The sequence below is a fragment of the Xiphophorus hellerii genome, chromosome 16 (assembly GCF_003331165.1).
Source record: "Xiphophorus hellerii strain 12219 chromosome 16, Xiphophorus_hellerii-4.1, whole genome shotgun sequence".
In the NCBI taxonomy this organism is placed as follows: Eukaryota; Metazoa; Chordata; class Actinopteri; order Cyprinodontiformes; family Poeciliidae; genus Xiphophorus; species Xiphophorus hellerii.
Window position 1 is genome coordinate 13,541,439 of NC_045687.1, and position 22,097 is coordinate 13,563,535.

Consider the following 22,097-nt stretch of genomic DNA (forward strand, 5'->3'; position numbering starts at 1 on the left):
CTGTGCGTCGTCCTCAAAGGCAAAACTGGGGGAGGTATTCGTGCGTGGGGGCGTGTGTGTGTGTGTGACAGATACACACCGAGCAAAGAGAAGCGGAGCAAGCTCACAAAGATCCACATAAACGGCGTCCTTGTTCTACTGGACTCAGCTGTTGATAAGATTCAAAGGTCCCAGATGTGGCAAGTGCTCATACAGCGGCCTGTGTTTGGGGCAGATGCAAACTGTCTGACCGAGATAATGAACTTCTGAAGGGATATTAAACCTTGCAAGACAGACGGTATCCTGTCATCCTGTCTCTTGGTGTGAATCTGCACCACAAACTTTAAAACTGCAGTTTTGGATTAAATCAACGCAGTCAAGGGTTCTCTGATGTGAATCACACTAAGCAAAACGGCATCATCAAGCTCCAAAACTGGATTCAGCTCTGAACCTGCTGCCTCTATCCTACTTTCTTTCTTCGCGTTCAGTTGTTTTCCTCCTCTGATTTTTCTTGTTATTGAGTTCAAACAAACGCGGCCAATGAAGTCAGTTTTTTTATGTGACGAACATTTAATGTGTTTATCTGATGGCATAGGCAGCATTGTTGCTGGTTTAAGATTTCCTGAAGTAATGTTCAAATTAGAAAGTGCATATGGTACTGTGACCATATTTTGATTTTATGAGAAAGGGAATACTGGTTACTAAAACACTTCAATGAAACAATCAACTGATTTTTGTCATTTTTAACACGACAGTATTGGTCTGATGAGTAAAACTGGACTGAAATGGACAACCAATGTTTAATTCATGCTTGTGTGTTAGACCATGATTTGCTACTAGTCAGAATTTCTCCTGTATCTTTGGAAACTCTTTAGCGCTTATGCATGGACTCTGTACTGTTCAGGCCATAAGATGTTGTTTGGTTTTATGCGTCTGTATGTCTCTCTCCTCTCCAGCAGTGCCTCCCCTCCATTCTCCAGTCTCTATTGTGGCCCAAATGAAAGCGATCCGACTTAATGTGTCGGCACAGGGAGCGGCCCGCTCATTAAAAATGCTAATGTCTCCCATTGGGGCTTTGATGCAAGACCCAGGGACACAAAATAGCCAGCCGAGGTTACAGAAGGTCTGTGTAATCCTTTGTCTGGGTCCTGAGCAGGGAGACACCCAGCTGAGGGCCCTGACAGTCACAATTAATCATGTCAGGGACGCCTCACTCTGGTCCAACTTGTCCTGTTTTAATTAGCCAACGCTATAGACACACACACACACACACAAATCCACCGCACCCACAAAGGCACAACAAGCAAGTTAAAAACCACACAAATAACAATCCTCTTACTTCTTGAAAGACTTGATGGGGTTGTCAGATCGCCAAGCTGCCTGAAGTATGTGTGATTAAATGCTTAGTGGAAGTGGTCACACTCTGATGTGTGTTTGAGAGAAAAGTTGTAGAATCCTGGAAGCTTCTGGCCACAATAAGGTTCTGAACCCGTTAATGGAAAGCTTTTAAAAGAAGAGCTGATGCTCTGTCTTTGTGTCATGTGAAGCATAGTAATACTGCAGGGAAATGTTTTGTTTTGGTGTTAAAATGTTCCTTTGAATGTATTACCTCATGAATATTTTCTATTTAAAGGAGATGCCTTAGTAGCATTCAGTGTTTTTAGGTAACTTGCTGATGTTTAATGACGTTTTGCTGTTGATCGAGATGCTCCACTATAGATATTCATGGTAGATTTTCCTAATAAGCGAAAAATCACTGGTCATGTACTTTTTTTATATATAAAAAAACCATTTTCAAAGAACTTAGACTTAGACTGACTTTATTATCATTTTGCATGCACAGGGTGTATACAGAACGAAATTTCGTTGCATACGGCTCAGGACAATGTTTTGAGGTTCCAATGTTATGAGGTTACTCCAGAATAAAATAAAATACAATATAAAATATAAGTATAAAATATAAAGTGCAGGAATGACAGTAAAACAGAAGTTATTTAGCTATGTATATGTGCAAGGTATGAGGTGGAGACCAGTTTTTGAGTGCAGTCCAGTTAAGAGTTCAGCAGTCTGATGGCAATTGGGAAAGAATATATATGAACTAGACTGGATTTATTTTGTCATGTTACAACCAGATTACAACAGATGATCTGAAAAATCTAGCATCAGGTTATGATCAGTTCACTTGACTTTGATGCCTTTAAATAAAATACAGTGTTACCAACTGGCTTCAGATGTCAAATAAATGGAGAGAACTGAACTTTTTGGTCCATTTGTTGTAAATTGAGAAAAGTTTCCCTAATTAACTGCGACTCTTAGTTACCAAGCAGAGACTGGTGATTTTCATTAAAAAGGTGCTTCATTAATGCTTGCAAAGATGAGAAGAGCAAGCAGACGAATCACACATAGTTTGTTCTGCTCTAACTAAACAGAGAATCACCACTTTCATGTACTTAATGTTTCTCATAAGAAGTCTGGGAACCAATATCTTTGGCTCAGATGATGAACATTTTAGTTAAGTTGTATTTTATTTATTTATTATTCACATTTGCAATTCAAAACAAATGATATATATTTAGATAATTTATTTGAAATTGAAGTGGGAAGCAGTACAGACGTATTTAACTCAGCCCCCTTTCTTTTATCTGCATGTGTGCGATAAACGGTGCTGAAAAGCGATATCTAATGGTATCTATAATCAAACAGGCTGCATCATTTCTGAAATTAGCCATTAGTATTACACTGGAGCAAAAGAGACTGAGGTTTACCCCCTCTGAAAACATTTGCAGTGGAATAAATGGAAACATTTCCCTTTCAACAGCGTAACCTCTGGTCTCTACAGTTTGCTAACGGAGTGTGTTGTAAGAAAAATGAAAAGAAAGAAAATGATGCAACTCGGTTGTAAACATCTCCAAGTTCCAATATTTCTTCTTCACATGTGCTGCTTGAATCAAATTCAAAATGACCAAGTGTTTTCAAAATCTTTCGCCATGTTGTGTTTTTAATATTTCAACACGGTGTTTAGCAATCACAGCGGACTTTCCCTTTTATAGAAATGCGCTGCCTGCACAGAGTGTGACTTGAATATATTTGTAATTCTACTGTATCTACATACTTTGAGTGAAATTGTAATTCAGTTCATGTGGGTTGATGTCGAGCTTCCCTCAGGAGCTCCGTTCAAACTTCTGAATCGGTTGCACACACCAGAAGGCTTAACTCACAACACCTGAGCAATGTGTCACTTTTGACTTTTTTTTTGTTGTTGTTATTGTATATTTTTAGCTCCTCCAACCTCGAACTGTTGGCTGAAAGCTACTGTGCCTTGTCACCGTACAGTGTAGTGAGGAGCTGTTCTCTCGCCTGGAGCCAGAGTTTGCTCTCAGTCTTGACAGCAGAACTGCGTGGCGGGAAGGTGACAGGCAGCTCAGACCAGCATGCACCTCCAACACCAACACACTTCATGTTGTTTTTTAGAAATGTTTTTACAAAGAATTGATTTAAAAGGGGATAATATATAACCATGCAGCACTTTTTTAGATTATTATTCTTGAGCAATTTTAAAAACTGTTTTATTGTCCTTCCACTTCACAACTTTGTGTGGGTTGATCAGGCAGGGCCTACCTGTGGCATTGGCAGCATAGGCAAATGTTACGGGGTGCCGGCATTTCAGGGGCGCCATAATGAAGGACCTTTTACATAAATGTAAAAGAGTTGAAGGGCTTTATATGAGAGCAGGTGTCTGTCTCTGTCAATGGGATTAGTTACTAGAAGGCAGCACCGAGGTATTCAGTCTGGATGGAACGATCCGCCACATCTCTTCCTCCCTTCGTCTCCGGCTGCACCCTTCTGGAGCCACATGTCAAGGGGAGGCAGGAATGCAGGGGAATGGAAACAACAAGAGAGAATGTCCTTTTCCCTGGAGCTATGTGGAAGGGAAGGCTTATATTACTAAATGAACAGACGCGCACACACACAACTCTTTGTAGAGAATCTACCTCTTGTCTCACCTTTGCCCATTCCTGCTCACTGAAATGTGAGAACGCAGCAGCTCGAGGGCCTGTCTCTGACTGGAGCTTGGCACAACTTCCAATTTTTTTTTTCTTTAATCTGCCAATCCTTTGAGGAAACACTGCACTTTAAATTTTAAAGATGGCCATTAGAGGTCAAATGGATGTATGCAGAAGAAAAACCTTCAAACTTGATGAAGACTAAAAGTCCCAGGATTGGGGGCAAAAAAACCCCAAAAAACAATTGTATTTATTTCTGAGATGCCAAAGAAAGCTTTACCATGTCACTAAACATGATAATGAGCCGTGTGTGCACTGCTTCATGTCCGCTTATCCGAGCACCTGCGTGTGTGTGCCGGACCTGTTTGACCGGGTAGGATAACCGTTACCCATATCTTCTCAAATTAGTCTCCCTCATTGCTTTCCACCACCTCCTATTATGAGTCAGCCCTTACTGAGTTTCAGCAACCCAGCTTTCAGCACATTTTGGTGTAGCTTACACAGACATATTTGGTCCTCATTTTCTCTCTGGAATTGTAAACATATCCTCTTCATCTTTTTGCTTCCTGCAGTCTGTTTTTGGAATCCAGAAGCGCGTGCTTCTCCAACCGCTATAAGAAATGTTTATTTTTACTTTTTGTACGTAATATTTCTTATATTTTTGCGCTGTATGTCAGTAGATGAAACCTGACTGACTCATCCTAAATACACCCCAAACATTTTTTTTACAGGAGAACCCAACAAAGATTATTAAAATGTAACAAAAAGTGCAGCAAAAAGATCTCAGTTACTTTTGACCCTCTATTCTTTGAAGAAATGTATTAGTTGAACCACATTGAAGGGTTTTCAGAGGGTTTTGCAGCCATAGTGAGGTTGCAAAATCCAAATTGCTTTGGATTTGCAGTTGCTAAAGGTGGCACAGTGAGAGATTAAATATTTGCCTGAAAACTGCAGTTTGTATTTACTCTGGTTATTTTTGTTTAGTAGTAAAAATTAGTTTGATGATTTGGGAAATTAAAGTTTGACAGATAAAAATGACTAAAAGTGAAGTACAGTAGGCCAAAATAGGTTCACCAGTTTTTGCCTTGGAATCGGGCATAAACAGAAACAACTTTGTGAGATTATTTGGACAAACTAATGTGTTAATATTTGTTTTGGCACATAAAGGCTCAGGTGGAGGTAACTAAGATGGAAGAGATTGTGGCTCTGCTGAGAATTTGAGCTTTTAATAATTCATTTCCTAAGGAGTTACTTAAAAAAGTGAAAAAGTGTAAGAGTAGAAATTAATATCCAGATGTAGTGTGTTCCAGTTTACTGTCTTGCAGTTCATATAGTTTAGACTTTTCTGAACTACAATCTATTGTAGCTATCTATATAATTAATTAATATTAAAAGCACAATCCCAAAGACTACAACAGATTTTACCAGCAGGAAAACATCCCAAACATCATTTCAAGTCTTGCTCCAATGATTTAATTAATTTTTAAATCCTACCCACCTTTACATTCCAGTAAAATGCATTTCTCTACGTCTTCCCATTATCTCCATCTGCTTCCTGAAGCCCCCCCATCCCTCCAGCCCCACCCCAGTCAGCCGTACCTGTCGTCCTGACCCCTGCCCTCCAAATGCTGACTCAAGGTGTTCACTTACCCTCCTTGCTTTGCTCCCTGCCTCCCTGCCAGGCGCCCCTGATACGCACAAACACACACCTGCAGGAAACAATGGAGGCTTTATTCAGGGTGGGCACGCCGCTGATACAGCCGGCTCTTTATCAGGACTGGGATCTGGACATGGGCGTCTACTGTGCCTGCTCCACATTGCTCTGGAGATTTACTTAAAAGTGCTCCAGTCAGGGCAGCGCACGCTGCTTCGCTTTTATCTTTTGGATTAGCAATGACCTCATCAGGCGAAGTGGGGTATTATCTGAAGGATATCATAGCTCTAGCTTTATTTGTGTGCTTGATTAGAAAGAAATCTGGTTTATGGTTCCGCTTATTGTCCTTTATATTTTTAATATTCAAACAGATTTTGCCGCTGTTTAACTGATCCTTTAATTGACCCAGCAGCAGTGACATCATTGCTCAAATAAGATGTTTTTGTGGGAATATTCCTCAGCTGCACAGATGGATGAAATGGGCCGAATAAAGGAGTGCACAAAAAAAAAAACACACAGCAAATGCCTCTTTCGAGTGAATCTCTTTGCTCTGATGCCACAGTCAATGACATGAAGGCGCAGGATGTTTAACTGAGTTCATTTACTGGCCAAAAGCACGAAGGATCTAAATAAAAATAAAAAATTAAAAGGTTTGAGAGAAACTGAAGCAAAGCAGAGGGGAAACAGACAGAGAGCACTTGGGGTCATGAGGGTCGTTTTGTACATAAAATCAGAGCAATGTGTGGAGCTTTCCTATGTTTGGGATATTAGGGAAAGATAAACAAGACACAATGGCTGCAAACAGAGAAACACAGAAGTGGCAATGCTAAAATTTCATATATATCTATGTGTGTGTTTGTGTTTTGTAAACCTGGAACATGGTGTAGTGGTTTGTTATGGATTTGTTCTCAAAATGACAGCCTATGACATCTGTTCTCCTCTAGAGACAGAATATGTTCCTCATCACGCGGCGCATTCTGCAGGTTGGAGAGAAAATACACAAATACAGCAGAAGTTCTGGTTATTATGTGGTGTATTACTGCATGCAGTGTTTTGGGAATCAGTCGGGTTACTCAGTCATGAGGTGTTTGTGAAACCGAAAGAGAAATATAATTTTCTGAAACAAATTCTTGAAAGAAATCGCCCCTAGAAGTGTAAATATTCTCCCAAAGAATCCATCTGCATGTGAATGGAAGGTGTAAATGCAAAAAAGTCGTCTTTCTTTTGCAAAACATGTGTTGGCGCAAACTAAACTCCTAGTAGCTGCATCAAAAAGTACAGATAAAACATTTTTAAAATCAAAGACCTAAATAAAAGAATAACTGGAAGAATAACTAGATTAATCAATGATGAGTCCTATCAAAACAAAGAGCAGGCATGCTAGTTTTAGCCTTGCCCTTCAAAAAAAAAAAAGACAAACAGTTCAGTATTCAAACACTGTCAGCTGTAGATGTAGTGTGTTAATTCTCTGCATTTCAAACCTACTAAGTTTTATTTAAATAGGCTGGTGGCACAGATTTATTTTTACTTTATTATAGATTCATCAGATTAGAAAGAGAATGATCAGAAGAGACTTGGATGAGAATCTGGGGCAAAAAGTTCTGGTCGGGACATCCTGTTATGTTTTCTTACTAAGACTCATACAAATTGATCATTTTGTTTACATTATATCAAAAATGTGATCAACAAAGTTAGCGCTGAAACGACAAGAGTATTAATTACCGGCTACTTTGAAGGATTTTCTTTTGATGCAGGATTTAGTTCTTTTTCTAGAACTGAGAGCTAGAAAGCAAAGAGAGGATATTGGCATCACACAATAGCCGTAAAAATCCAAAGTATGCCAAATAAACTTCATTGCCCCCCTGCTGGCCTGTCCTCCCCTCTGATCTCGCTCCTCTTTCATCCTCCTCTTGTAAGGCCGCCTCTTCTTCTCTCTCCATCTTCCCAGTTCTCGGCCCTTTTCATCTCTTAGCAACGAGGCAACGGCGGTCCAAGCGCAAAGGGAGACCCGCAGAGAGACGGAGACCGGCAGACAGAGAGAGATAGTGAGCCGCTCTTGAAACTTTTGAGACAGCTATGCAAAGAATGCAGGTGCCTGCTGAGAGGACAACAAAGTGCGGACTTCCAAAGCCGAGCAGTGTGGGCAGGCAGCACGTCGGTGTGAGGAAACCGAGCCCACGTTCCTGCTCTGCTCAGCTGCTTCTCGTGAACAAGTTGTTCTAAGCCGAGTGAACAACTTCAGCTCGCGGCTTTTTTTTTTTTTTTTTGAGGTTGCAAGATATCATTTGATAGCGGGACTTAAACTGCACATAAACATCCTGTTCTTTACTGCCTGCTTTTAAAATAGCTGGAAATTTTTTTTTACCTTTAATTATGGGTTGTTAAATATCAAGGGTTAAAACATGCTGCTGGTTAACAAATAATTTATCAAATAAATATGATGAAATTACCATGACTCATCAAATAAACCCCAATAACTGAAGGTCAGGTTATCTTAATAGACACAAAATTAGTTGTACCTCAAAAAATGTGCAAAGTTCAGGTAAAGATTTGCTGGAATAATAGTGAGACTCAGTGCTTGGTTTGAAAGATTTCAGCTCAACTCGCTACTGATTGGATAAGAACAATTCAAAACCACTGGCTGTCAAATATCAGAGGGTGGAGTTACTAATAAATGTCGCCTGGCCTTCGTTTAACGCCACCAGGTGTTTCATAAACATCTGGTGAAATTATACCTTTTAATCGCCAATTGATGCCTAGAAGGGCCGAAGGTAGTCCACGTAGACAACACTCCTATTCAGTCTAGAGATGGCCAAATGGCCTAAGTACCCTTAAGTACCCTGGTAATGGCCTCAACGCATCTCACAGTTGCACAATTGGCTGAAGGTAGTCATTTTATACCCTCTTAGCTTTATTTCAAAGAAAAACATTACTGATTTCTTTTAGAAAAACCTTTGCACATTTCTTGAAACAGATTGTATGTTTTGCAAACTCTATGTACATTTGGCAAAAGGTCACATCTCTCCAAAAACACTTCATGTATGCTTCAAAACTAAACTGACTAGTTGTAGGTATCATAGATACCCACCCCCAACATGGACTATTCACATCCCTACCTTCTGGCCTGACGGTCAACGACCATACCATACCATACCAACTTTATTTATAAAGCACTTTAAAACAACCACAGCTGATACAAAGTGCTGTACATCAAAACACAACATAACAATAAAAAAAAAAAACATAAAATAAAAACTTACAGTTTAAAAACAAAAAAACATACAATTTAAAACTAGATCCCGCTAGAGTTAAAAGCCAAATAAAATAGATGGGTTTTAAGACGAGCTTTAAAAGTGGACGGTGAAGGGGCCTCCCTGACCTGCAAAGGCAAGTTGTTCCATAATTTGGGGCCCATGACAGAGAAAGCCCTGTCCCCTCTGAGCTTCCTTCTTGATCTCGGTACCTCCAAAAGCAGCTGATCTGCGGACCTAAGAGACCGATATGGTATGTATGGGTGAAGAAGCTCAGAGAGGTAAGCCGGGGCAAGATTATGTAGTGATTTAAAAACAAACATAAGAATTTTAAAATGAATCCTAAAATGTACCGGCAGCCAGTGAAGTGAGGCCAGGACAGGGGTCACGTGTTCCCTCTTTCGAGTTCCTGTCAGCAGTCGTGCAGCAGCATTCTGTACTAGCTGCAGACGTGAGAGCAGCGACTGACTAACTCCCAGATAAAGTGCGTTACAGTAATCCAATCGAGTTGAAATAAAAGCATGGATCACTGTTTCAAAATGCTGCCTGGAAAGAAAAGATTTCACTGACGCCAATCGCCTTAAATGATAAAAGCTGGACTTAACCACGGCTCTGATTTGGCTATCCAATTTAAAATCACTGTCCACCTTAAAACCAAGATCTGTAATAACAGGTTTAAAATAGACCTCCAAGGGTCCCAGGTCAACAGAGGAGGACTCACAGGAGCCACTGGGTCCAAACACCATCACCTCTGTTTTGTTTTCATTAAAATTTAAAAAGTTCAAGGCCAACCAAGCTTTAATATCACCTAGACATGCCAGGAGATGTTTGATAGAATGTACATCCTTTTGCTTCAGGGGCAAATAAATCTGACAATCATCAGCGTAACAATGAAACGAAATCCCATGTTTCCTGAGGACAGAACCCAGAGGCAGTAAATAAAGAGAGAAAAGCAGTGGGCCCAGAATGGAGCCCTGAGGGACGCCATAAGGCATTGAAGCAGTAGATGATTCAGAGTCACCAATCTTGACCGAGATTGTTCTCTCCTCCAGGTAAGACCTGAACCATTTAAGAACAGTGCCACCAATACCTACAACGCGGTATAATCGCGATATTAAAATGTCGTGGTCTACTGTATCAAAGGCAGCAGTTAGGTCAAGTAAAATCAGAACAACATGGTTACCAGAATCACATGCAAGAAGGATGTCATTAAAAACTCTTATTAAAGCAGATTCTGTGCTATGAAGAGTTTTAAAACCTGACTGGAAAACCTCCAGAATGCCATTGTAATCTAAAAACTGTTTCAGCTGACAGTACACAAGTTTTCTAAAACCTTAGAAAGAAAAGGCAGCTTCGAAATAGGCCGATAATTAGCCAGAACAGTTTGATCAAGGCCAGGTTTTTTAAGCAGTGGTTGCACTACTGCATGTTTAAAACTAGCAGGGACCACACCTGATGACAGACTGCTATTTATAATTGCAAGAACAGGCTGCCCTATGCTAGATAAGATATCTTTAAAAAATCGTGGAGGGACAGGATCACGAGGGGAACCTGATGGCTTAATATGGCCAACCGCATCCTCTAAAAGTGAGACAGTCACAGGCACAAACTGATCAAAAGCAGCCGAGCGAGGGACCAAAACAGAGGGGTCAGAGTCAGGAGCTGTGATAAGAGCCCTGGTACTACCAACCTTTTCAATAAAAAAAATGCAGAAAATCATCACACACATCAGGAGAAGCTTCCAAACAGGCATTCTGTGGAATATTAAGCAGAGTCAATGGTGTTAAATAAAACACGTTGGTTATGGCAGTTTGAGAGAATAATATTTGCCAAATATTCCCTTTTTGCCTCTTTAACCGTGCTCTGGTAGAGACGCCAACAGTCTTTTAAAATCTGAAAAGTAATCTGCAATTTATCCTTTTTCCACCTGCGTTCAGCACGACGACATTCCTTCCTTGCAGCACGAGTTCTGTCATTAAACCAAGGCTCAGGTTTAATCCTTGGCTGCCTGGTTTTTAATGGAGCAACCGAGTCCAGGATGGTTTGGGAGGAAGAATAGAACCAGGACCAGAGCTCTTCTGTATCAGAGTGGAGAAAGTCAGATGATCCACAAAGCTGAAGAAAGGCAGTAGAGAACTGAGTGGCAGTGGAAGGGTTAATAATCCGACAGCGCCGAGCAGCAGCGCGAGGTTTAACTGCAATAGGTGTCAAACTGACATTGAATAAAACAGGCAGGTGATCCGAGAACACGGAGTCACAGATTTCCAGGTTAGTCACAGGCAGACCACAGGAAATGACCAGGTCCAGTGTGTGTCCGTGCTCATGTGTTGGGCTGGATACAGCCTGCACCAAATTAAAAAAGTCCAGAAGGCTTAAAAAGTCCTTCACCAGAGGTTTATCAGGACAACACACGTGTATATTGAAGTCTCCAACAATAAGAACATGTTCATAGTTAGTTATAATCCCAGATAAAAAGTCAGAGAAATCGTTTATAAAATCCTTATTATATTTGGGGGGCCGGTAGACGACAGCACAGAAAACTGGGTTTACGTGTCTCATCTCAAATGCCGTAAACTCAAAGCTGGGGAAAGACGTCTGTAGAAAACACTGCTTACATCTGTAGTCCTGTTTGTAAACAGTCGCTGTGCCTCCCCCTCTTCCCGAAGCCCGTGGTGAATTAAAATAAGAACAGTCCGCTGGTAAAAGCTCAGATAGAGCACTGGACTCACCAACACTCAACCACGTCTCAGTCACGCACAGGAAATCCAGGTCTTGGTGACTAAAAAAGTCCCGAAGAATAAAAGTTTTATTCCCAAGCGACCTGGCGTTTACCAGACCAATCCTGACAGGAACTGGATCATGGGCTTCGACAAGCCGGGAAACCGACACAGCGGTCTCAGGTTTTGGAGACACTGTCGGCGCATGTTGAGCCGGGAAAGGCAAGGGCGGCGGTGCAGTGGGGCCTCAACGCCGACCACGGGCACCAAGCAGACATCAACGGGATCCAAGAAACGCCGAGGCACCCGAGAGCCTAAAAATGATCCATACGATGATCGGGTAAAAGGAGAGCAGTGCGTCAGATAAAATTTCAGCTTCACCAGCCGGCCGCTTCGTCTACCACGACGACGTCTCCTCCGTGGAAGCAGCGCAGGAACCCGGAACAGGTGACTCGGAATCTCCGACAAAAGCGGGGGCAGGGATTGTTGGCCAGCAACATCAAATAACATCATGTCCTGGACCAAAGGTTGGAGGTCTAGTAGTGTGTTGCGATCATACACCAGCAGAGATTCAGTTTCGTAAATGACACAGGTCAGAAACAGTACCAACATGATCAAACGAGAGAATGACAGACACGCAGCCACACACACCGGCGCCATCTTGTCATATTAAAAACTACGACCACATGTACAATAGAACAGAATAGAAGAATGGATGAATGGAGGCTAATTTGAGCCATCAGAGTCGTCAGGTTTTCAAGACCGGGTCTTGAAAACCTGGCAGGTCTTGAAAACCTGGCCCTCCTAGTGTTAAACCTCTGTTGGCATTTATTTATGACCGCTATAATATTAATATGCACCAGGTGGCACCTTTGACAGCATTTATGAGACAGCAGGTGATGCTGGAAAGATCACAAATTAAGTCCAATTCAGCTTTGCATAGCTGCACCCTTCTGTCATGTGACATAAAAACGAAGCATGTTTTCAAGGACTATGGAGACGGAAAAGTCATCTTGACTTATTCGGGTTAAACTGGCTGTAATGTGTTGCTGTTAACAGGTGGTAACACAGAGCAGAAAAGAAGAAGAGCATTCCGCGTCAAGGTTTAAGAGCGATCAGATTATGGAGAAAATTTCCACTGGGACTATTGAAAATTAGTCAGGTAAAAACCAGACCCTTGTCCTACGCTGTTTGTCTTCGTACAGAGGGTCTGGGCTCTCAGCTGTTGAGAAACGATTGCTTCATGGAGGCGTGGAATCTGTTGAAGTTTTAAATTTTACACAATTGCTAATCTTTGCCTATGATGTATGTAATGCACCACTTCAATGCTAAGAAGCTTGTGCTGTAAACAACCATCCTCATCCTCCTCGGATCAGCGTTCGGAAGAGCTGATCCGAACAAGGCAGCTGTTAATGTTAGTTTGAAGTGTGGCAAACACAGATTGAACAGCTTAGTTTATTTCCTCCACTTACAATGTTAAAACTACAGGCAGACTACAATTCTAAATCGTTCACAACTTCTGTTCATTCACTGACCTGATTGAAACAATCCAAGTCAATGCAAGAAAGCCCAGACTGCTAGAAATGAGAATTTCTTTTTCTTTTTTTGCAGAATTGCATAGGAAGGCAATGGCCAGGGTAATTGGAAACATGTATTATTTACCTTCTCACCTCAGATAACGTAGACCTGAGATGTTCCCAATAAGGATCTAATGAATATAATTGCAAATCAAACATCTTAATTGTTCTCTTATAGATAAACATGATTTATTTTACTTTACAGAACAGTATTCCATAGCAGAGATCTGTGGGTTTGGACGTCCTACATAGACTACAATATAAGTTATTTAAAAAGGGAGAAAATCATAAAATTCTATAAGACATACGTGATTCACAATACAATGAAACTACAATGCAACTATAATGAAGAGATTGCCAGAAAATCCTGAAGTGTTGCAAATGTGATCAAATTAACATAAAAATAATATTCAGTCCATAATTACACATAAAGGAAAATAGAAGTTTGTTTCACCAGCAGTTTGACTGATTTATGACTGAGTGTTTTGTGTGAAAATAAATAACAAACGTTTATGATATGCTCATTTAACATTTTCAACAGATTTGTTCTCATGGTTGATTTAAAGCAAGTCTGTTATTGTTCAAGTGCTCAACTGAAGAACAAAGAAAAGGTTTAGAAGAATGAAGAAAAAGTGACCAGTCATGACATGTGGTTTTGGTTTTAAGCCATTTAAACTGGAAAACATTAATACAGCTTTTCCATGTAGCATGTGCTTTTACAGGACAACCCTCTATGTACTTTATGTTCATAAAATTCATGAAAAATAGATAGTATTTTCTGCAGAACCTATATATTGATTCAATCTTTCATGTAAAACCTGGAATGTTTAGGGAGAGAAACGTATTCCTCCACTCTTCATCATTTTGAACTCTTCCTCTGAATCAGCAATTACCTCCTTAGGACTTTTCAGTTTCCCTTCATTCATTGTCTGTGCTTTATTTAGCAGAGACAAAAGACACAGAACAGGACCGCAAAATGCTTAAAGAGAAGAGTTAAAACAGAGCAGAGCTGCAGACCGTGACTGATGTGGACTGAGTAAAAGAGCTAAAATCACAGAGAACAATCAGGCACATAAAAGAACATTGTTCAGCGGTGTTTATGTCTCTGTCTGGTTGTGTGAGTGTCAGATAAGTGCATGCATGTCGGCAGCAGCCCATCTGCCTGCTGGAGTCGTGGGGCCCTGCGGCCGTCGCAGCCAACGACTGATGTGATTTAGTGATACAGGTCAGAGGTCAAGAGCCTCCAGTCGCCATCTGTGTCTAAAGAAAAAGCCATCAGGAAGGGATTAGGCTGGAGTCAATGATCCTAGATGCACACAACACACATGCAAATAAATGCACAAGTTCACTCGTTTTTACGAGCCTAAGGATGAACTAAAAGAACATCAGTACTTACATGTGGTGCTTTTAGTTACCGGTGATGGAAGCTGATTAAAGCTGGTTTTACAAGAAGTCTTCCTTTGAAGAGCCAGTATTTATTAGAAAACTATGGTTCCAATTGTTCCCAGAAAATGCTTCTGATACTCTTTCGGTTGTTACCTTCAGTGCCGAAATTATTATTTTTTTATCCAAATAAAGTATTTAGTAAAATGTAGCACTTGCTAAACTCCTGACTTCTTTATATACTGTATTTTTGCAAATGTCCATTGTGGCAGTGGTGTCCAAGCTTTCTGACACATTAGTCAAAATAACCAGAACAATAAGAATTTTGAATTTAATGAACATATTCATAAATTTTTGGTTCTATCTTTTTAATTGTAAAGTTTTCAGCAGCAACAACTCCCAATGTGGTGGTGAAATTACAAAAATATAAAAATTTTGGTGAACAGAGACATTGTCTCTGAGACAAGACAATGTCTCAGAGCAAATCATATTTGTTAGCCTATATAAGGCTAACAAATATTTGCTTTGCTCAAAGGAAAGCTTTAGATTGCTTTGATTTACTTGTTTTATTGTTTTGTTGTTCCAGAAACAGAGCAGAATTTAAGTCATTTTGCTTAGTGAAAATGTTAATAAAAGGACAATGTGATCCTTCATTTCATTGGCTCTCTGGTGAAACTCAACCTCATTGTTTTTTTTTTTCTTTTTTTCAAAACTGTTTTTAGACCCACACAACAATGAATGATCTGTCATGAAAGTTGCTGTTTGTCACTAAAACTGGGGGAAAAAAGTTTGCTTTGAAGAATCAGTAGCAAAGAGGACAAATTTGTATGTAAATTTTGCTCACTATCGGTTAATAAAATACATTTTTCTTAATTTTATTAAAAATAAACAGAAATTTGGCCAAGTTTTAAGTTTAGCCCAAACTGGCTAAAGGTTTCTAGTCCCTAAAAACAATAAAATATTATTTAAAACATAACACCTGTATTGTCATCAGTTTTGAATAGTTGCCATGAGTTTCCCCCCCTCAGGGGTTTAAATTTGTAAAAGGTGTCGATCTGTATCAACCTCCACAAACCATCTTTCGTCAACCTCAGGCTAAAGCTACAACCTTCCTACTTGCAGCTGCACAGTTCTTACGTTATTGGCATCCTGGATCAGCCCCTCCTTCTGCTGTTCCCCAACCAATCAAAATGCAGGAACTTCTGGGGTAAAACAAAACGTAGTGTATTTCCACAAAAAGCTTGAAAAATAGTCTCACTTTTCTTAGCGGTAAACAGGCACCAACTCTCCATGTACTGCATGTTCTTGAAAGCACTAAAAAAACTATTCAAGGGAAAACTAGCAGATAAGCTACATTGCGCCCCTTTGCTAATGCCACCTTGGGCAACCACCCATATCAGGAAGCGCCACTGCAGATGCAGGCCTGTGTCATATATTGGGATATTGAGCATATAAACATGTTTGTTGTCAGTTTTGTCCTGACTGACTGGAAAGGTAAAACCTAAGAGCACATTAAGTCGTTTGTAGTAAGAACTTAGTCAATGACTGTTCTGGGAAGAGACAGACTCAAACCCATGAGCAGTGAGCCAAGAGTAGTTTCTATAAGAAATAAAACAAAAAGAATCCACTGGAAGCTATTGGTGCTTGGATAAACATTACCAAATTTGTCCATACATTTTCCTTCAGATCTACGTATCTTTTATTACTTTAGATATTTTGGCAAAAATATGTGAGTAAAATACACAAGTTTCAAGATCATGAAAGAACAAATCAGTAAAAAGTAATAATTGTCGTAAATCTGAAGGGAGTAGTGAACACCGAGATATTCTTTATAAGGAGATGTTTATCAGACAATCCGGCAGCGATGGTTGAAGACAAGCGTGTTTTGATGAAACATGGCAGGAGCCAAATCCCAGTCAGCCCTCATACTGAACCTACTGATGGAGCAGGGTGTTGGGGAAAAGACTCCCCAAAGTGGCTCAGAAGAAATACACGCTTTTCCTTTGGTGAAGGAAGAAAAACTGCAGTGATGGGGAATAATGTTTATGTATTAGATTTCAAAAACTTCTTCCTGTGAAAGAATCCAGATGTGAAGCCATGTTCGTTTGCCTGAAGGATCTGACGCATTTCTTCTTCTTTTTGGTGTTGTGATGGAGTGACAGAGCCAGCCTCATCTCAACCTGCAGAGGATGCATACAAGTTATAGAAATATATATGCATTTATTTAAATTCCTCATAGGGGAAAAGTGTGTTTTCTTACAGTTTCAGAAGCCTTTAAGTTTGTGACGGGAATATTAAAAGTGACTCCCGCTGAAGCTCCGTATAGACAAACCAATTTCGGGACCAGTTAAGTGCCTTTCATGGAAATAGGCCGTCCTGCGAATGCAACACAACTTTAATCTTCAAACGTGGTCTTATCCGGCTCCAAAGAGCTTTTCTCACCGCTCTTATCTTCTTATGTGCTTTGTCGTTGACGTGGGTTTCTATATATTCTCACTTTCTTTGTCAGCATATATAAACAAAACCTGAAGCCTGTGCAAAAAGAAAAAAAAAAACTACATCCTTCTCCCTCCAGAAGTCTGATAAAGACCTTTTTTCTCTCATCTTCACACTGCTCAGAAAGCAAGTTGTTGGTGTGTTTCAGTAGAGTATCAGAAAATCTGGAAAGGAAAAATTACGCTGAGCACAGCAGCAGATCACTAAAGGATGATTTCAAATTAAAATACTGCTTTTACGTCAGGGGAAAGCTACATGGCCCTCTTAATGAGCAGATTGCTGGAGCTTCAATATGTGTGGGTCCACTGTCTTTGAAGAAGAAGAAAGTAGAGACAGGGAAGTTTGTAATCCTGACAGATGAATTCAAGCCATGCTGAGCTGCTGACTGAGACCTGTAGCTTTCCTTCTGTGCAACTTGGCCTCTCAGGAATAGACAGCATTGTAGTTTATGTTTACAATGCTGCTTAATGTGTAAATAGAATTAAATTTATAACAAAGCAGGCCATATCTAGATATGAGAGAGAAATGTAAAGACAAAGGTACATCACAAATGTACTATGCTCAGATCTATTAATCAGATAATTTCATCTTTGGTCAATACATTTGCAGATTGTGCCAATGAAAAACAAAACTTGGTTTTGTGTTCAACGTATTTTTTTCATTTGTCAGAAATTTGTGCCACCCTATAGACCATGTTTTTGATATTGCCAATATCAAAAACATGCTACTGATCAGCTTCTATTTCTTTAGAGGGAAATAGAAGCTGATCAGAGCTTATTGGAAACGGATGGAGCTAAAGAGGCAATCTTGAAAGGAAACCTGTTAGAGGATGAAAAAGACTTGATTGAAATTCTTCTTGCTGCACAACAAAGGTGAAAAACATACAGCCTGAACTTCAATGGAAGGGTTTAGATTAAAGTCATGAGTAACACTTTATTTGAAGGCGTGTGCATAAGACTGTCATAAACATGACATAACACCTGTTATGAACGTGAAAGAGTCTTCATGAACTGTTGTCATGAAGTGTCATTCCGTAAATAACGACACTTTTAATGCAAGCTTGACACTTTCAATGGACATTTAATGCGAGTTTTAATGGAACTGTACATTAATGGTGCCATTATTTGCCCAATAATGCAAAGTTGACCTTTTTTTATGGACTTTCATTGTAACTTTTAGTGAAATTTTACATTAAAAGTATCATTATTTACTGAATGACACCTAATGACAACAGTCATAAACATTCATGAAGACTCCTTCGTGTTCATAACAGGTGTTATGTCATGTTTATGTGAGTCTTATGCACACCACTTCAAATAAAATGTTACCAAGTTATGCAGTCTTACTAGTCCAAATCTGTACTTTGATGTGGCCCAGTCAAAGTCCAGATCTGAAAACTGAGACACATTAAATCCGAACAAACTTCAACCATTTTACAAACAGTGAGCAAAAATAACTGTCCTTTTCTTTCCATTATGCAATCATATGCTACTTTGTATTAACCTGCCTGTCACACACAACCCCAATGAAACATTTTGAAATTTGTGCTTGTAACGTGGCAAAATGTAGACAAGCTGAAGACGTATTAATATTTTTGCAAGGCACTGTACCCGCTACATTAAATATTGAAAAAGCAATGAGAGGGAAATAAAGTACAACTAGGCACCGACTGTGAGGGGTTTGCTCCAAAAATAAAACAGGGATCAAAATAAAAGGAGGGGAGCAGTGAAGCAAAGAAAAGAGGCTGAAGCAGGAGAGGAAATGTTGAAAGAGAGCAAAGCAAATGATAAACAAACACGGGGAGGGAGAGGGAGACGAAAGTGTTGTTCCTCCATCTCAGCAAAGCAGCGGGAGTCTAGTGGAGCTTTGAACTTGGCCCCCATTAGAGGCCTGATGACGGTTTGAAGTGAACGGTTGAAACGAGTCGGAGCATTTTAGATGTTAATTTGTTTTTGTTGCATGGGGGCGTGTGGGTTGTGTGCGGGTTGTGTGCGGGTTGTGCACCGGCGTGGGTGTGTTTTCTCATCCTTCTCAGGGCTTCGTTCACAGTCACACCCAATTTAACTCAGCAGGATAAAAATGCTTTCTTTGGCTTTGTTGTTTTCCTTCCATTTTGCCCTTCATCTCGCTTCCTCTTACTTTTCGGCATCTCAGGAAGGAAGACAGCGATTTATGGTTGTTACGGCAAAAACTTGTGTTGGATTCAGATGTTTTATAAACCACAAAAAGGATTTCTGCTGAGATGTTATCATCGAGTGTCACAGTTTTGATCTGACATTTCTTTAATCTTTTCTTCCCGTTGTCTCATTTATCACTTCAATCTACGCTGATACAGATGCAATCTTTCATGTTAAAAATTGTCTGTCAGCACAATGTCATCATGTTTGTGCTTTACTTTTCTGACCCATAATCATCACGTACTAATCCGTTTTTCTATTCAAGAATTTGATCACAGTTTTTTTTTTTTATGTTGGCATAATGATGCATAGCAAAGAACTAGGAAGCATTTACCAATGGGGCCCACATGCAGGTAAGATCAAAATTATTCTGGCTCATTTGGGTTTAAAGTAATTTTTTTCATTCTACCAACATAATTATTCTGACTGGAGAAAATGTAAATTCTCCACAAGCCTCCTGACCTGAACCAGAGGAAAATATTAGAGTGATGGGATGGAGGCCGGCCAACCTTAATGACCATGAGCTCATTGCAACAGATGAATCTGCAACATAATAAAGGAAACATGGCAACAGTAACTTTTTGCTTTTTTATTGGTTGAGAGATGGTTGTGTCATTTGTTATTAGATAGAATTTTTTTGGTGGAATGAAAAAACTTTTAAAGATTTTATAAAATCCCTCTTCAAGTTTTTGCTTGCATTCTATCAATCTTCAGAAAACAAATGGCCCACTATCTCTAAATTTAACTCCAATTCTCTTTCCAAATCTAACTCCAACCCCAATTCCAACTCTTTTTCCAGCCCTCATTCCTGTTGTGACTTTACCGTTTAGATCTGTAAAACATGTTCTGCATGAATTTCTAATACTCTTTGGGATGATTTTTGAGTTGACTGAAAATTTTCACTCCTCTTCTACAGTTTTTCTGTTTTCCTTTATTCTGCTGCTTCTGCCCATTTCTCACATTTCTGCAGGTCTCCTGCAGTTGACTTCAAATGCTTCTGCAAGTTTCATTAAAAATATTCAGCTTAAGGTATTCACATTGTAATTTCGCCAAACAATCAAATTTTCGCAGTTTGCTTAGATATGCATGTTAGAGATTCTTTAACAGGTGTATCTGTATGTAATTGATGTATTTCATGTGTCTTATCTGTTTTTTTGTTTCCCCGTAAAAACTTGAATTATCTCGGATGAAGAGTTTTACACAAAGATGTCTGCTTTGCCTTTCCTAATGGTTAGCTAGTTGTTGGCTAGCCCAGCTGTAACTTTTTAAAGCCTAAACTGAGTTAGATTAAATAAAATTTGTACCTAATTATGAGATCATATCATAGAGTTTGTTTCATTTACATTTGTGATGTTTTCACTTGTTATTGCTGAAATCACAAAAAAAAAACATTTAATGAAATATAAGTTTGGTCAAGACAGACAGCAAATGAGACAAGGTCAGCTGACTCTTTTTTTCCAGGCATTTTGACCTCTGCCCCCTGGTCGTATCTCACATCAGCTCAGTGGCAGTCGGCCAGTTCAAAGAGCCCGTCTGGCACCGCAACCTCGGGGTTGGACTCCCAGGTTTTTTTTCTTTGTCCCCAAGCCTCCCCCCAGCAAGGGTGACAGATTCTGAGAGGGATGAAGTGCGACTGTGAGCACGGGTTAAAGAGTCTGGATGGTCGTACGTTAACACCAAGCATCTGTGATGCAGAGACACATGAAAGAGGGAACAACTTTAGGGCTGTTGGTCCATTAACGGCATGTTGTCGAACGCCCTCCCACTCACCCGTACACACACTGGCAATGACGCAGGATTTATGTATTTATGCATTGCTAGGGAACAGCGTTGCTTGGTTCGCAGATGGTGAATGATGAGTTAGGAGACAGCTAAAAGGTGTCAGGAGAGGCTGAGAGGACAGGATGAAGAACTGGGTCAGGGGTGTGAGACATCTGGTAAGCGATGACGCTGATTCATAGGCTAGAGCTTCATCTGGTCAGCACTTTAAATGGTTCAAGGTTCTTTTCATGTGATGTTAATGAGCTACTGAATTTTGTAACATATCCTACTTATTTGTCAGCACTTCCTAATACTTCATACCATTTGTTCTTATTTATTTATTCAATGTGCAAAACATATATTTTCTTTTGTTCTGAAGAAACACTAGTGCAAAAACTCCCTGTTACATTAGATGTATCTGAACTGTTTTTTGTTATTTTTTAAATGTTTTGATATTACTATTTGTCGTGCATTACTTCTTGCTCGCTGGATTGCAGCACAGAGTTCCCTGAATGGGGAAGACAAAAGAACATGTTATTTAAGTAAGGAATGTATTGAAATTCATACTCACCTTAACTTGTCCTTCAATTAAAGCAATAATTTAAATGTTGAAAACAGGGGACAGCAACATTTATCCAATGTCTTTGGTTTATCTAAATAAAATATGTCCAGCCACAAATAAAAGAAAAAACACAACTTGGCTATTTTTTTTCTAAATACCTTCCACAGAAAAATAGTTTTCATTACCGAATTAAAGGACGGCAAATTTCTTGTAAAGAAAAACATCAAGCTTTACAAAAAGTCAATGAATGCTTTTTTTTTTTTTTTACATCTGTGTTTATGGAAAATTTGTTTAAAAAAGCACATTTTGCCACAGAATTGTGAACAATTTTTTACATTATACTTTTAAACTTATTAGCTTCAAATTTAAAAGCATTGTTTGGTTTTTAATTGTTTTCAAGCAAAGGTATTAGCAGCAACTGTGGAGTACCTTGAGAACCACATGTAGCTCTTAAGTCACAGTTTGTTGAGCCAATAAGTCCCCATAATTACTATTAACAACAATTTGCAATCCAACCATTTATTTGAAATTGCTGG

At 39.6% G+C, this 22,097-nt stretch overlaps 1 long non-coding RNA gene across 1 annotated transcript; it reads right to left on the bottom strand.

The window, feature by feature from the left end:
• Positions 1-2,316: 2,316 nt before the first annotated feature.
• On the bottom strand, positions 2,317-4,628 carry LOC116735950 (uncharacterized). Its single transcript, XR_004342462.1, has 2 exons — positions 3,984-4,628; positions 2,317-3,898 (listed from the first exon to the last, which is right to left on the bottom strand). It is a non-coding gene; the product is annotated as an uncharacterized LOC116735950 (long non-coding RNA).
• Positions 4,629-22,097: the final 17,469 nt, after the last annotated feature.